This window comes from Polistes dominula, unplaced genomic scaffold (genome assembly GCF_049000335.1).
Source record: "Polistes dominula isolate Pdom_NZ unplaced genomic scaffold, Pdom_raw_medaka contig_33, whole genome shotgun sequence".
Lineage (NCBI taxonomy): Eukaryota > Metazoa > Arthropoda > Insecta > Hymenoptera > Vespidae > Polistes > Polistes dominula.
The window spans coordinates 5101028-5115326 of record NW_028300998.1 but is presented as its reverse complement, the minus strand read 5'-3'; the positions used below and the strand labels follow the sequence as shown (position 1 = coordinate 5115326).

Here is a 14299-nt window from a genome sequence, read left to right as displayed (position 1 = left end):
AGGGAGAGGAGGACGACGTAGCTTTTCCAAGATGGCGAGAAATCAAGGAACAATGTAAAACACAGCTGTTCCTAACGACGCCTCTAATGACAACGCGTTGTACGGTTAGAAATACCAAGAGCTACAAGCTTCGGCACCTTAAGCAGCAACAATGATGGATTCTGGCAGAAATATCGAAAACAGGTGTGACTAAAGTGCTCTTTCCAAAGTGATATCGAATCTTCTTAAAAGCTCCAGGTCGATATACATTTATTTTCAAGGTAAAACATTCAACAAACATTCTTATATTTCTTTCGAAAAAATTTAACTCCGATAACGTTAAATGATCTTTCTTTTTTTTTCTGTTTTTTTTTTTTTTTCAATATATATATATACTCTATAATTTTGATGGCATTTCTAAGGAAGATACTTTGTGGCAGACATTATGGTCGTCTTACTGAATGCTCTTATGTTAGATTTCTCGAAGGTATCTATGAATGCAATTGGAAAGTCGATTATCCAAAGATTACTGCAATTGTAAGAGCAAGTTTCTCTCCTTCTCTTCTTTTTCGTTCATACAACACTTCCGAGTGCATTGATATTCAACTTGGTGCACGCTAAGGTAATTTCTTGTGACCCGAGTATTCGATCGATTTTCTATCTCTGCCCTTTATAAAAATAACATTAAGAATAACATTAAGAGTAACATTAAGAGTAATATCCTTCTCGCATTATAGCTATTCTTTCGATACATCTTGATCGTGAATACATCTTCTTTTTTATATTTTTTTTCCTTTTTCTTTAAATCTCTTATCTTATTACTTTAGATTTTTCAAAGTGCAGATTGAAAAGAGATTGTTATTTTTTAATCACCCAATACATTCGGAAATGAATGATGCCTCTCTTTCTCTTTATTCTTACGGTCTTTACTTCCAAGTACCGATACGATCGGCACGAAGAGAAAGATGCGTCGGCCATGCCAAAAGAATGAGGATTTTAATCCTTGTGTGAACGTGTTTCAACTTAAAATATTTCTATATACTTCTCCGTTAATTTATATTATTATAATTGTTAAAAATAACATGAATATTTTTGATGTCATTAAAAATGACATAATAATTTATATTAATTGTAAAAAAAAAAAAATTTATCCTTGCACCTAGATGATATGTTCAGTGATAAAAAATAACGATAAAGATATCTCAGCAACAACAAAATTAAATGAATAAATTGAAAAAAAGAATAAACGAAATAAGTCTGAGAATGTCCGATCTTTAGTTCGTGCTCGTTAAAAGTACATTAGCGTTGGCTATATTTTAATGGAATTTCAACGGGAACGGTAGATCCTATTTACACAAAATGTATTGCTAGATAAAATATCAGCTATTCGATTTACGAAGGACATTGGAATTCGTGATCGATCTTTCCTGATTATAATCAATCTCCCGTAATGAATCTCTCTTCTCTCTCTCTTTGTCCAATGTACATTCGTATTTTAACGTAATCGATAAAATATACGCGTGATAAAGTTTTAAAGGTTTCTACTGGCATCGAAGTTTCACCTCTATAGAGATTTAATTGATTCATCGCGAGTAAATTAGGCCAAGCACGTTTCTGCTTTCGTGTTTTAAAGCCATTTTCAAAAAACCAATTTCATCTAATTACGTCTAGAAATTCATACTTCTGTATAAAGTAAAATAATATCATACGAGAATATAATATAAATTTTTACGATTTTTTATTTATTATTAATAATACAGAAATAAATATTAATAAAAAAAGTAACAATAACCAGAGCTATTCGTATATATGAGAATGGATTGAAATGGGTTTTTTCGAATGAATCACCCATCCATTTTACTAACCGTATCCACGTTGTTCGATTTTAGCGACCTGATAGAAACTTCTAATTTATTTAATGGGACCATATCATTTACAAAAATTGTAAATTTCGATCAGTATTATCTATATATTTGATACTTTATGTAGATGTTGGAAAAAAAGGAAAAAAAAATTGGCCCATGGGGGGATCGAACCCACGACCTTCGCGTTATTAGCACGACGCTCTAACCAACTGAGCTAATGGGCCAATGTGTCTAGTCACCTACAATAATACGAACACAACAAAAAATAAAAAAAAAACAACAATAACGTGAATTATGTATAATTATTATATATTTTTGTATACGACAATAGAAAGAAAAATAAATAAAATTAAATAAAAAATAAAAAAGGACAGATGACGCGAAACTATTCCTATATGTGACAATGAACAAAAGGAAAAACAATAACGTTAAATTCAAAAATAAAAAATAAAAAGTGAAACTCTGACAATTCCTTGTTATTCCCATATACAAGAGTTAAAAAAAAAAAAAAAATAATAAGAAAAAGGATATTTAATCAGAAAAAAAAATAGACAACAAACAATGGCACTTGTATTATTCTTAGGTAGGATAATGGTTATAGGTATGTATATAAAACATAAATCGTATACGGTTATTCAAGATTATCGAAGCGATCATCCGTCCGATTTAAGGGTGTACTTTTCCTTGTGCACGTACGTCGATCATCGGCTTTGATCGTCGCGATCATTTTCACACGAACCTACCGAAGATCACTGACATTAGCGAGCAATGGTGAATCAGTGCGATAAAGCGTTCGCACGTGTTCCGCTCGATTTAGTCTAACTCTGCGTTATCAAGCTTTGATGTCCGGCGTTTAGATTCTCTATCTCTCTCTCTTCCATTCTCCCATTCTCTTATTCTATCTCTTTCTCTTTCTCTTTCAAGCAAAATGCTCCCACGATCGTTGTCTGTTCAAGATGACGAGCGTTTCGAATCATTGATACGTTCATGATCATAAAGAAAATAATCCCAATCGAGTGTTACTTACTCAAGATTTTCTATCATTTTTCATTCGACGAAAGAAAATGAAAAAGGACAAAAAAAAATACAAAATAATAAGAAAAGAATAAAACACACTTTCCTCTCGGTATTATTAATTTGTCGAAATAATTTTTCATCATAGAATGAGAATATATTATTATTATTATTATTATTATTATTATTATTATTATTATTATTATTATTATTATTATTATTATTTAACTTCGCACAGAGAGGACTAATTAGACTTTTGTTCAGATAACTTCAAAGTGTCGGTGAAATAAGGGTGGCAGTGGATGGTTGGAGTTGGAGGAGGAGGAGGAGGAGGGGGAGGAGAAGGAGGAGGAGGGGGAGGAGGAGGAGGAGGATGGGAGAGGGTTAATGGTAGGAGGTTAGAAGGATGTAGCTCTCATCAACGAACGAAAGGGCTGTACAAAAAAAAGAAAAAGAAAAAAAAAGAAAAATTGTAGAAAGTAATGAGAGAGGACACGACAGGAGGGAAGTTATTCGACTTTCAAAGCGAGTAATCCTCGTCGGAGGACAAGTTCGTTTCGTATCGCTACGGGAACTCGTAACTTTGTCCGGTCACCGTGGACCGCCTCGAGAGCTGGATTAAACTTGAGTTTAGATATGAATTATGTTACGCGCCGCGTTTTCCGCGCACGAGGAACAATGAGTTGGTAAAAGTAATGAAACACCGTCGCCGCCGTGCCCGTGTTCTCCTGCGAGCTTTCCAGCTTCCGTGTCTGAGCCAGCGTAACGATTTTTTCTTTTCCATTTTTTTTTATCAAAGAAAAAAAAAGCAATCCCTTTTTTCTTCCGAGAAAGAGTAAGAGAGGAACAAAGACTTTCTTCCTTGTCTTTCTTTTTTTTTTCTTTTTCTTGTTATTTTTTTATTTTTTTTTTTTTTTGCTTTTTTGGAAAGGTTTTTTTTTCTACACGACGAAAAAGAGAGAAAGAGAGGGAGAGAGATGGAAAAAGAAAAGTACGTGGCTTTCTTCTACATTTTCGCGAGTACCGGAAGGAAGAGAGCGACACCCCATGAAACTACTCGACGACTGAGATGAATTATAGACTTAGCCCATTTGCGAGATGATTTTTATCTCTCTTTTATCTACCTCTTGAAAATGTCCTTTATCGTTTAATTCCATATTTAGTTGATTTTAATTTAACGTTAATACCAATTTCACGTTGATGAATTTTATATACCGAAAATCATATACAAAATATCTCATATTATACTATTATTTTTTTGTATTTGAAGAGGGAGAGAAAGAGAGAGAGAAATATTGGGTTATTATTATGAAAGTTAATTCGTTTATAAGATAGAATCATGATATCAATTATGATTTTGTTTTTCTTTTTTTTTTTACTTTGAAACTGTACCACGATATCGATTCCATCGATTGTAACAATATGAATTTTTGTAAGTTTTGTTTTTGTCAAACTGAAACAATCTCTCTCTCTCTCTTTCTCTTTGGAAGATTTTTTTAAGAACGAGTCTACCTTTCTGGATTATGATTCTCCACTCTCTGATGCGATCACTATAATTACGTGACGTCGCGGTCGCTATTAATGGCTATCTTATTGCAGCATCTAATTGCACCTGCTGACCGCTCGAAGCATTTTTCGTGGTCCTTCTCCAGGAAAAGGCCGCAGGATCTTCTTCACCGTTCACACGTAAAATCCTGTACAGTGAACTTTCAATGATTATGTCTGACAGGGATATAACATTTATACGCATTAATTTTTTTTTTATATCTTATCCTTACAAGCTTTGATTGTAATTAATGTTACACTAAATCGGGTTAATTATATTAAATGGACAAATTAAAAAAAAACACAGGATAATTAAACGTTTAATTTATATTCCGCGAAATTTCAAATCATCGAATCGTTAACTTAATCGTTCATTATACTCGTTTCCTCTCTTTCCTAACCTCTCACTTTTCATGTATATCCTCTCAGTTTATCTCTAAACGTTTCGATAGCACAAGATCGATATGCAACTCTGCCAAGGAAGAACTTCGTGTTTGCGAAACCTCGTTCTCCGAGTAACGAAATTACATGCTTCGGTATAGGTCGTTTGTTCGAGCCCGCTACGATCACTTCTTGAATATAATACGTGATCTTCGTCAGTTCAACAGCTAATCTTTCTTTTTTCTTTGATGTATCTTTATTCAACAATAAACAATGATATAGCTTTAGAAATAAATTTTTTTGAAGTAAAAACTTCTTTAAAATAGGGAATGATTTGAAAAAAAATGAAACACGGTCGGTCAGGAAACGGAGCTATGAAACGGCTGCTATACTAAATAATGAGAGAAAAAGAGACAAACATATAGAATTGAGCCTGCGAGAGAATGAGACGGAATATAGCTATACAGTTTTTCCTATTCTCGGTCTCCTCTTTATGTTATGCTTCGTAGTTATCACTCCTGGTTGTATATGTGTGTGTCTGTGTGCGACTGCATACTACAAAGCGTGGACACGTATTCTTTCGATACTCGAAATGTTTGTAGGTACTTTTCGGAAAAAACAGGACTTTGTTAAATAACTTCCAATCATTATATTTCTTTCTTTATCCTTTTTACTCATACTAGACTAGCATAATCTTAATAGATTACTTTTGTAACATTATTTTTTATTTTCTATTTAGATGATTTGCAATTGGATGTTGTTAATTGTTATTTGAGTTTCTCTTGACCGAATATTAACGCCAGTTTCGTGAAAATCTGCAGAATGAAAATATTAGGGAAGCTTCAAAGTGTTCGACGGAAGGCGTTTGTGCATTTCTTGCATTCAAAGAGGTTTTTAGTTACCATACATTTTTTAGTTACCAGAAACAACTTGTCCCATTTCTTCGAATTGAGAACTTGCCTACTGTATAATATGTTATGTATTATATGTTAATAAAACGTAAAATAATTTTTGAAAGTTGTAACAATATTATAATGATAATATTATAAAAAAAACAACCCTACAATTATCCTACACCTGATATTCTGCATTCGTCTCATTCTCTCGAAAATTAGTTTTTCGAAGGTTTCACTTCTAACACGTGTGATCCGCTCACATGATATTTTTTTTTAAATTGTCATTAACAATAAACACTGATTAATGATACTATGATTATAAAATATATGATAATAAAATAAATATTTTTATATAGTTTGAAAATTGTTGGTACCCCATCAATAAAGCTTCATTTCAATAATATCAAACGATATACGAATTGTATATGGATAATATGTGAATGGTCGTAACAGTTAGAAAATGTGTCTCGAACAAGTAAACTGGCATATATCCGAGACCATAGCAATGATCGTCTTTCGTGGTATATACCAGCGGAAATAGTGGCGATATCGTTGGAAACGCAAGCAGCAAATCCGCTCAGTTGTACGCCGAAAAAGGGATTAGAGCTTATATCTGAGCATCATCGCCACCGAGTATCAAACTTTTTTCTACCTAATCGGATTAAAATCCGAGAGGGAAAGGATGAATATATATATCTTTTTGCTTTCCTCTCTCCCCTCTCTCTTCCTCTTCTATACTTTCCTTGCGATATAGTTGAAAACCGAATGTATATCCGGCTTCAATCGTTCGTGGAATGCATGCTTCGCAATCCGAAATGCGATCGAACAAAACGTTGATATTAATATTTTCATCTCTTTCACTCTCTCACGTATATATTTTCATTTATTCGAAATTTCATGTTTTTATACAAAATGTTCTAAATACAATGAACATTGTATTATCTATTTCTTAAAACAAAATTTTCAAAATAATTTAGTGATTTGTGAAACGCCTTTAGATACCCACTATAAATATAATAACATAAAAATTAAATTTTAGTTTATATTTATTTACTACGTTTAAACATGATTGTAAAAAACAATTAAAGTTTATTTTAATATTCCTAAGAAAACCCATGCAAATTTTGACATACCTTAGTTTTGTTTTAAATTACAATATGAAAATACATTTTTAATGTTTTTTTTTTTTTTTTAATATTATAATAAAGGTATATACTTTACTATTATCCTATAAATGATTTATTTCCAAAGGAATTCTTGATTTTTTCCTCCGTACAAACGGGTATTTCGTCATTCGAACAATAGCTCGAAGGATCTTGGACGCCATCTTCGAAGAATTCTATGAATTTCGACTTTATTGGCCTTTTCTATTGTCATCGATGAAAGAAGGAATAGAGTATCTTATACGAATACATACGAACGACCTAAATTGAAAAAATATTCTACTGTTCGTGATTCGTTCACCAATCGACTGACTCACGGCGTTATTTTTTCTTTTTATTCTATTCTCCATAAGAATTCCTTTCCTTCTATTTCTTCTTTATTATTCTATCATCCCTCTTTTTCTCTCTATCAGAACAACATCCTTTTAAATTTGCAAATCTTTTATAGAACCTGTTTCTCTCTTCATTTTTCTTCTTTGTTTCAAAAACTATTAAATGCAGCAATTAATTTGGTCCTTTGATATTATTTAAATTCATTGCATTAAAATCGCCATGTGTTTTTCTTCACCAATAAATTAAACCAGTAAACAACAGCAAAATCATTCAAGATAATGGAAATTATTTCGAAGAATAATAGTATGTATGATTATTTTATAAATAAATATACTAAATATATTTATTAAAAAAAAAAAAAAAAAAAACAGAGCGCTGAATTAATAATTTTTTTTTCTTTTTCGTCGAAATAAGTTATTTTCTAATATACAATTTTTATCGTTGATTTATCTCGGAACTTTATGATTTCATACAATTCCTAGTTTACTCTTCCTCTATATTCTACTCTTTTTATACTACAACCAAGAGACCTTTTCTAGAAACGTTGTGCAAAGATCAGTGCAGCATGGAGTCGACGACTTGCTTATTGGGAAAGCTTGAACTTCTCTTATTGGGGTATATCTCGATTGGAAATGAAATGGAAGATATCGGAATCCTCAAAACTCGCTAGCCCTCTTCTAGGTAGGTTGGTAGGTAGATAAGTAAGTACTAGATATGTAAGAAGAAGGTAGATACTATATATAAAAGAGAAAATGCAAGTCGGGGGAACGTATTACTTTCGTATCGTCCCTTCACCACTCTCCAATTCGCGATGAACTTCTATCGAGCTATTCGACCTTCCTTCTTTATCCCTTCTTATCAAATCGACCCTTCTTTAATCCGCCATCAAGGGGGAAATGATATTTTCTTAGCCTTCTGCCCTTTTTCAGAAATACTTGATTTCGATGAAACTCTCATCTGTGTTCAATCATCGTTACTATTATCGGTATTCTCGATCTGATTAAATCTAAAGATTATGATCTCAGTATGGTGAATTTACGTAACTGTGAGTAATCAAATTAGTTATTTAGTTCTAATTGTTTTCTTTTCTCTATCAAACATATTTAAAATATTATGATTCGCGAGTTATATTGAAAAATTTGTTACTTATCTTTAGTATGATTTAAATCGTACATCACATTACTTTAATTAAAAAATGAACAATTAAATTGTTTCTTTTAATTTTTACTTTCAGCAAACACAAAAAAGAACCAAAATATAACTCAGACCCAGTATATATATATTATTTTTTACTTAAAAATAAAAATAACTTATTAATTTCTTAATCTATCTTTTTATTTCAAATGGAAGAAATAAAAAGATCGTGTTTGTTAGTTACATATTCATTAAGTCGTGAAAGGATCGCAATATCCTTTAGAAGTCGATTTCTATTCTATGTTAGAAATCCTGGAATTCTCATTTTGTGCCTACTCAATCGTAAAACACAAGGAATAAGAAGAAAACGCTTTAAGCAAGAGAGATAGAGAGAGAGAAGAAGAAGAAAATTCGAAAGGAACGTATTTCACTGGTGCTAATTTTGGTGCTCGCGTAAACCAGAGACTCGTTGTCCCTCTTCAACAGGAACAGCATTTGATCCTCGTAGCTGAATGACCTTAGAAAGTAACGAGTCCAATCGAGACGTTTAATTCCGTATCCTCGTAGAATCGTGAATTTAAGAACGTGAATCGACTCCTCGAGGCTATGGTCCTATAATCGATTTCTTTCCTCGTAAAAGATTGGAAAGCCTTAATTGGAGTCGGTCCACGGAACGGCACGTGTCTCTTCGAATAGCGACGAACATATATATTTTGGATACTAAAAAATTCATATTCTTTTTTCCTCTTTTTTTTTTTTTTAATTATTTTTCGACAAATTTTTATTAATATCAGAAAAATATCTGTGATATGTATAAAATAAACTTTAACCCTCCATCTCAGTACCTTGTGTCTTGTTGTTTTCGAATAATTATTTTTATTTTTAAATTAAATTTATAAATAAAAAAATATAAACTATTAGATCATATTAGAGAAATCTCAAATAGTACTAATAAATATTTATCAAATTTTTTAATCAACAATAACTTTGAATAAGCCCAATCCCGTAGCAGTAGTAAAATATATCATGAAGACGAAGGGTTAAATTCAAATATCAATCTAAAAATGTTTTTAATTGTATTTCGTATATTATTGAGAGCAGATTTAAGTTGTCTAAGGTTATAGAACATAAAGATGCCTTTCTTTCCAGGTGCCTGGAATTTGTTAATAATCTTTAACATTGGTTTTGGACGAGAGGTAGTTAAGTGAATTACGTGCCTTGTGAGCTTATATTCAAAAGAGAGGATATTAAATTATGTACGAAACCTAGTGTTTACTTATTCGTTTAATAGTCCATTATTATATCATAAATAAATTTCTTGTTGTTTCAAGTTAATACCCACGGTTGTGTTACAATATATTTACATTAAATTTAGCCTAAAAATTACTAGACCATTTAGAAATAAAATAACACTTTCACGTATTCTAAATTCACGTTTCTTCTTTTCTACACATATATTATTTTGTTTTAAATAGTGAAAAAATAAATTGTAAAAATGTGATTATATTTTAAACATGAACTGGAAACTTAAGGGCTGTATCTCTATACTTTTTAATATTTATTTTAGAGAAATAGTTAAAAAACAATCTAAGTTTTTAATTGATCGTTACTCAAGTGTACGTGTGGTCTAGAATCGAAGAAAGCTCGTGACTCGATCGTTTCACGTGCTAAAGAAAATAACTATGATAAAAGAAAAGGTTTCGATTAAATGTACGCGGAAGTTAGAAGCTTCTCATATTCCTGAGGGGATCGAGAGGTAGTCAGTAGCTCGAGTAATCTTCGTCGACGTGTTCGTGTACAATATCGAATTGGTACTACTATTCAATATATATATATATATATATATAGAAATACATTCTACACACGTATATCTCTACACATAAACCTGATGGCAATAAATCATGATTTATGATAAGAGAAGTTCCATTGAAATGAAATAGATGTGCAGCTTCATCGTACTCGGTAAGACGCCGACAATGCGCGTTTGCAATACTCGTCGACCCATGTCCTGTGGTTCCCTAGTTATATCCTTCTACCCTCCGGCAATTGATTTTCCTTCCTCGTAACTCACGCACGAGTGCAAGCCTCAAAATGCAATTCGATTCTTTGTGTATCGGACTGTGAATAAGAAGGAAATTATAGCGTATGCGTTATGTAAAACTAAATTTATGCTTCTTCGGAAGAACATTCGATTATGAATTGAACGAAATCGTTAAAGAACATTTTCCATTCCATTCCATCCCATTCCATTCTATTCTGACAAACTTTATCTAACCTTCGTAGATAAGATTTATAATTTTCAATTAATAATCTAACTTAACTCGTACATTTTCTTTTATCTTATCAAACTTCTATTATATTCTTTCTTCGAAAAAGAAAGTCGAGATTGTAAAGAAAAATGAAATCTAATGATAAATTTATAATTAATCAAAAGTAGTCTTTAATTATATGAATTGAAATAAATCTTTTAACGTTAGAGAATTTAAATGGAATCTTATCAAACGTTTATCATAAGTATTTATGAAAAATTGATAATAAAAATTTAACTCGTTCATTTTCTTCTCGATCACATTTTTATTTTTTTTTATTTTCTTTATTCAAGAGGAGATTTTAGATTGTCGAGAAAAATGAAATTTGAATATCGATGAAACGTAAATATGTATATGTATGTAGGTAGTACATGTACTCAGAAAGTGCCATGACCACGGATTCGTTTTTCCCTTCTCGAGGTTGACCCAGCAAATCCGAAGAGCCCATTATCCGTGTCTCATCCATAGTGATGCAGATTACAATAACAAATAGGCGTCGGGGTCGTGACCCGACGATATCGCGGGACGAGGATCTTCGAGTTTGCTTTCATTCTCTTTCTCGATCTTCTTCTCGATTTCTCTTTAAATTTCTCTCTCGATCTTACTCGGTAACGGTGTCATCATAGTTTTCTCTCATGTTTTCAATCGAATCAAATAGAATAATGAGTAGTAAAATGAATGATAAATGTTTTATCATTTTTTGTGTTAATTTTTTGCAACTCAAACAAGTATAAAACATAATTCAAAATAAAAATAAGAAGATAGATCATTTTGATCTATTGATCAGACATAAGCACGCAATTCAGTCTGATTAATCAAAGTAAAAAAAAAAGTCTCTTGTGTAAGGTAAATGACAAACAACAAACAAGGTTGTTCTTTTCCGTGAAAGGTGTTAGATCGAAGAAAAAAGATACTCGAAGGAGTTGTTCGTAACCATCGAGGTTAATGGGAACTCCGATAGCTAACGCTTATGGACCGAGACTCCTGCTGCTAACATACTATCGTAGATCTGCCTTCAACGATCCCACGAACGTGTTAGATGCTAGTATATGTGTGATAGTTCCACGCGAATATGTGACTCCGAGTAAAATTCTCACGATATCTCCCGTTATCGTGAAAGCAAGAAAATGAACGACTTTACAGGTTACACGTTTTCCTTAGGGTCTTATTATTGTATCGATTAGCAGAGAACGATAAATATCTAAAAAAAAAAAACAGGAAACAAAATCCAATTTCTGACACACGAAACATTCATTTTATCATATAAATAGATATCTCTCATGTCAATTATAATCAATTTACAAATGATCAATTATCTTGAAAAAGAAAAAGAAGAACAAATTCTAAGTATATGTTGAATGATTTACTTGATTATACCTTACGGTATGTTAACCTGTATGATATCAGAAGCTTCCTATGTTACGTTTAACGAACGTTAATTTCTATGTCGAATCATGGCTCAATCATTTGCATCAGAGTCAGTCTTCTTTCCCAAGATACTAACGGACATGAGATATACTACCCAGAAGTTCGCTTGAAGAACTTCAAAGTGAAATAAATCGATCTACTAGCCATTGGCAGCCGATGGAAAATAAGAGGATAGAATAAGGATGGAATGGAATGGAAGAGGTTTCAATGTTGATGCTACGGAGATTCGTTCCTTCTACCTAGAAGTATATACAAGCAAGCAGCGTTCATAAAGTAATGGATGCTGCTTGGTACGTCACGCGACTCGACAAACACGTCACGGAACAGAGATCTATCTTAGCGTGGCCCAGGGCCAGCACGTTCATCGTAAGAGAACAGCCTCCTTATAGCGGTACGCCGCCATTACGGTGAACGACGGTTTATTCAACTCTTCTTGTACGTTCTAACATCGCGTTGCCCAACTCACTCACTCTCTCTCTCTCTCTCTCTTTCTTTTTCTCTCATGGTTATTCTCCTTCTCTCTTACTCTCTCTTAAAATCGTGCCTAGCAAATAACGGCAGCCCCTCTGGTGGTTCGTGGAAAACGCGAAATTGATTTTACTCCCTTGATTTATGCAAGACGATCCTTGGAAAAATATGAAGCCTTATGAAGGATGGCCTTTTTCCACTTCAACCCTCCAAAATCCGGAGATTCGTCTCATAAATATCCAAGATATCGGGGTCATCGGTTAAACGTTTAGGCAAGTCATTCCTTTTCTTATATACTTTTGTTACCCTGAAACTAATTTTAATAACATTAAATAACATGTTACATACAAAAAATTATCCCATCTTAGATATTTAAATATCTAGATTTAACACTAAACCTACACTTCAGATAAACCTAATGTCTATCATAAGCGGTCAAATAACCATTTAAGAAAAATTTGTAGCCAAATGGATGATAGCGAAGAAAACATTTTCTTACATTAGGAAAGGAATTATTCATATTTTATGCGTTTACAAGGAATTTTTTTTTACAGAATACAAAATGCGGTTATTTGACCGCGCAAATGGGGTTAGTCTAATATTAATTCAATACTTGTAAAGAATAATTCAAATAATCTTTATAAATCAAATATATTATATAAATTTTATAATACGATCGATCGAAGAATTTACTTCGATCAAATTTCTCATACGGAAACGTTCGTTAGCAAGAACCGATAATTTTGATGCAGCATTAACAATCGGCATACATTATTGATCGGCATATGCAAAATGACAATCAACGATCTGCTCTGGGAATATAATCCAAAGTGCAAAAGCATGTTCCCGGTTAGATTTGATCCGTACCGAATTACAATATACACTAACGCTTTATTCCAAACACTTATTGTTAGTCCAGATTGTTTGTAATACGTATCTAATTAAAAATAATTATTTCAAAGCTCTAGTAAAAGGTATTAACGAATCTATTAAAGTAATAACGGTTACAATCCCTCGGTGTTCTTTAAGTTAAGTCAAGCACCTTTTTTCTTTCCATTGGGGGGGGGGGATAAGGATAATATTATTACCGTTCCTTTATCGCCAGTTCTTTCTCATTCTTGTCTCCCTTTTCCCGCCCGGTACCAACACGTAGCCAACCTTGGTTTAATTAACGGCAAGACGATGGTACGTCGAAAAATGTCGTTTCTACGTTTTAATTACGAAACTGTTTCAACTTTCTTCTTCTTTTCTGATTGGTTATTTTTTTTTTTTTTGCAAAAATTTACTTTTTACAAACTAATACGTACTAACAATATTTGTACATACTACAAAATTCAATTAAATTTTACGTTACGTAAGCAAATTTATGAATTATTATCTTTAATAGTTAACCGGTATAAAAATCTAAAGTTTTAATTGATAAAATATAAGATATAACAATGTGTAAATAAGTTTGAAAATTGTTGAGAAGCATCATAACTTATCATTCGCGAATCGGTAACCTGTAAAAGATAAATAAATTCGTCTTTGAAAATTAGCCAAGCGGCTTAAATCTTACTCCCACTTTTCATTTCTTTTCCTTCACTTTATTTCTCTCTCCCCTCTCTCCTCTTTCTTTATTTCTCTTTTTCTTTTTTTCTTTCTTCTCTCTTTTCTCTTTTTATTTCTCTTGGGAAAAGAAAAGTAACCGCCATCTTGGCTCTTTTCCACCTCAGTGCCTTATTAATCCTTAATGGGCATAACTTTCAACACCGAAAGAGTTTTATAGTCTTTAACATTTTACA

The 14299-nt window shown here is 32.3% G+C and overlaps 1 protein-coding gene, 1 long non-coding RNA gene and 1 other non-coding gene across 3 annotated transcripts in view; 2 read left to right on the top strand and 1 right to left on the bottom strand.

The window, feature by feature from the left end:
- Positions 1-14299, top strand: part of alpha-Man-Ia (alpha-Mannosidase class I a) — a 297026-nt gene that overhangs the window by 118451 nt on the left and 164276 nt on the right. The gene's annotated exons all lie outside the window — the stretch shown is intronic.
- Positions 1-14299, top strand: part of LOC149032250 (uncharacterized) — a 66235-nt gene that overhangs the window by 6044 nt on the left and 45892 nt on the right. The window lies entirely within an intron of this gene.
- On the bottom strand, positions 1995-2068 carry TRNAI-AAU (transfer RNA isoleucine (anticodon AAU)). The gene has a single exon. It is a non-coding gene; the product is annotated as a tRNA-Ile (tRNA).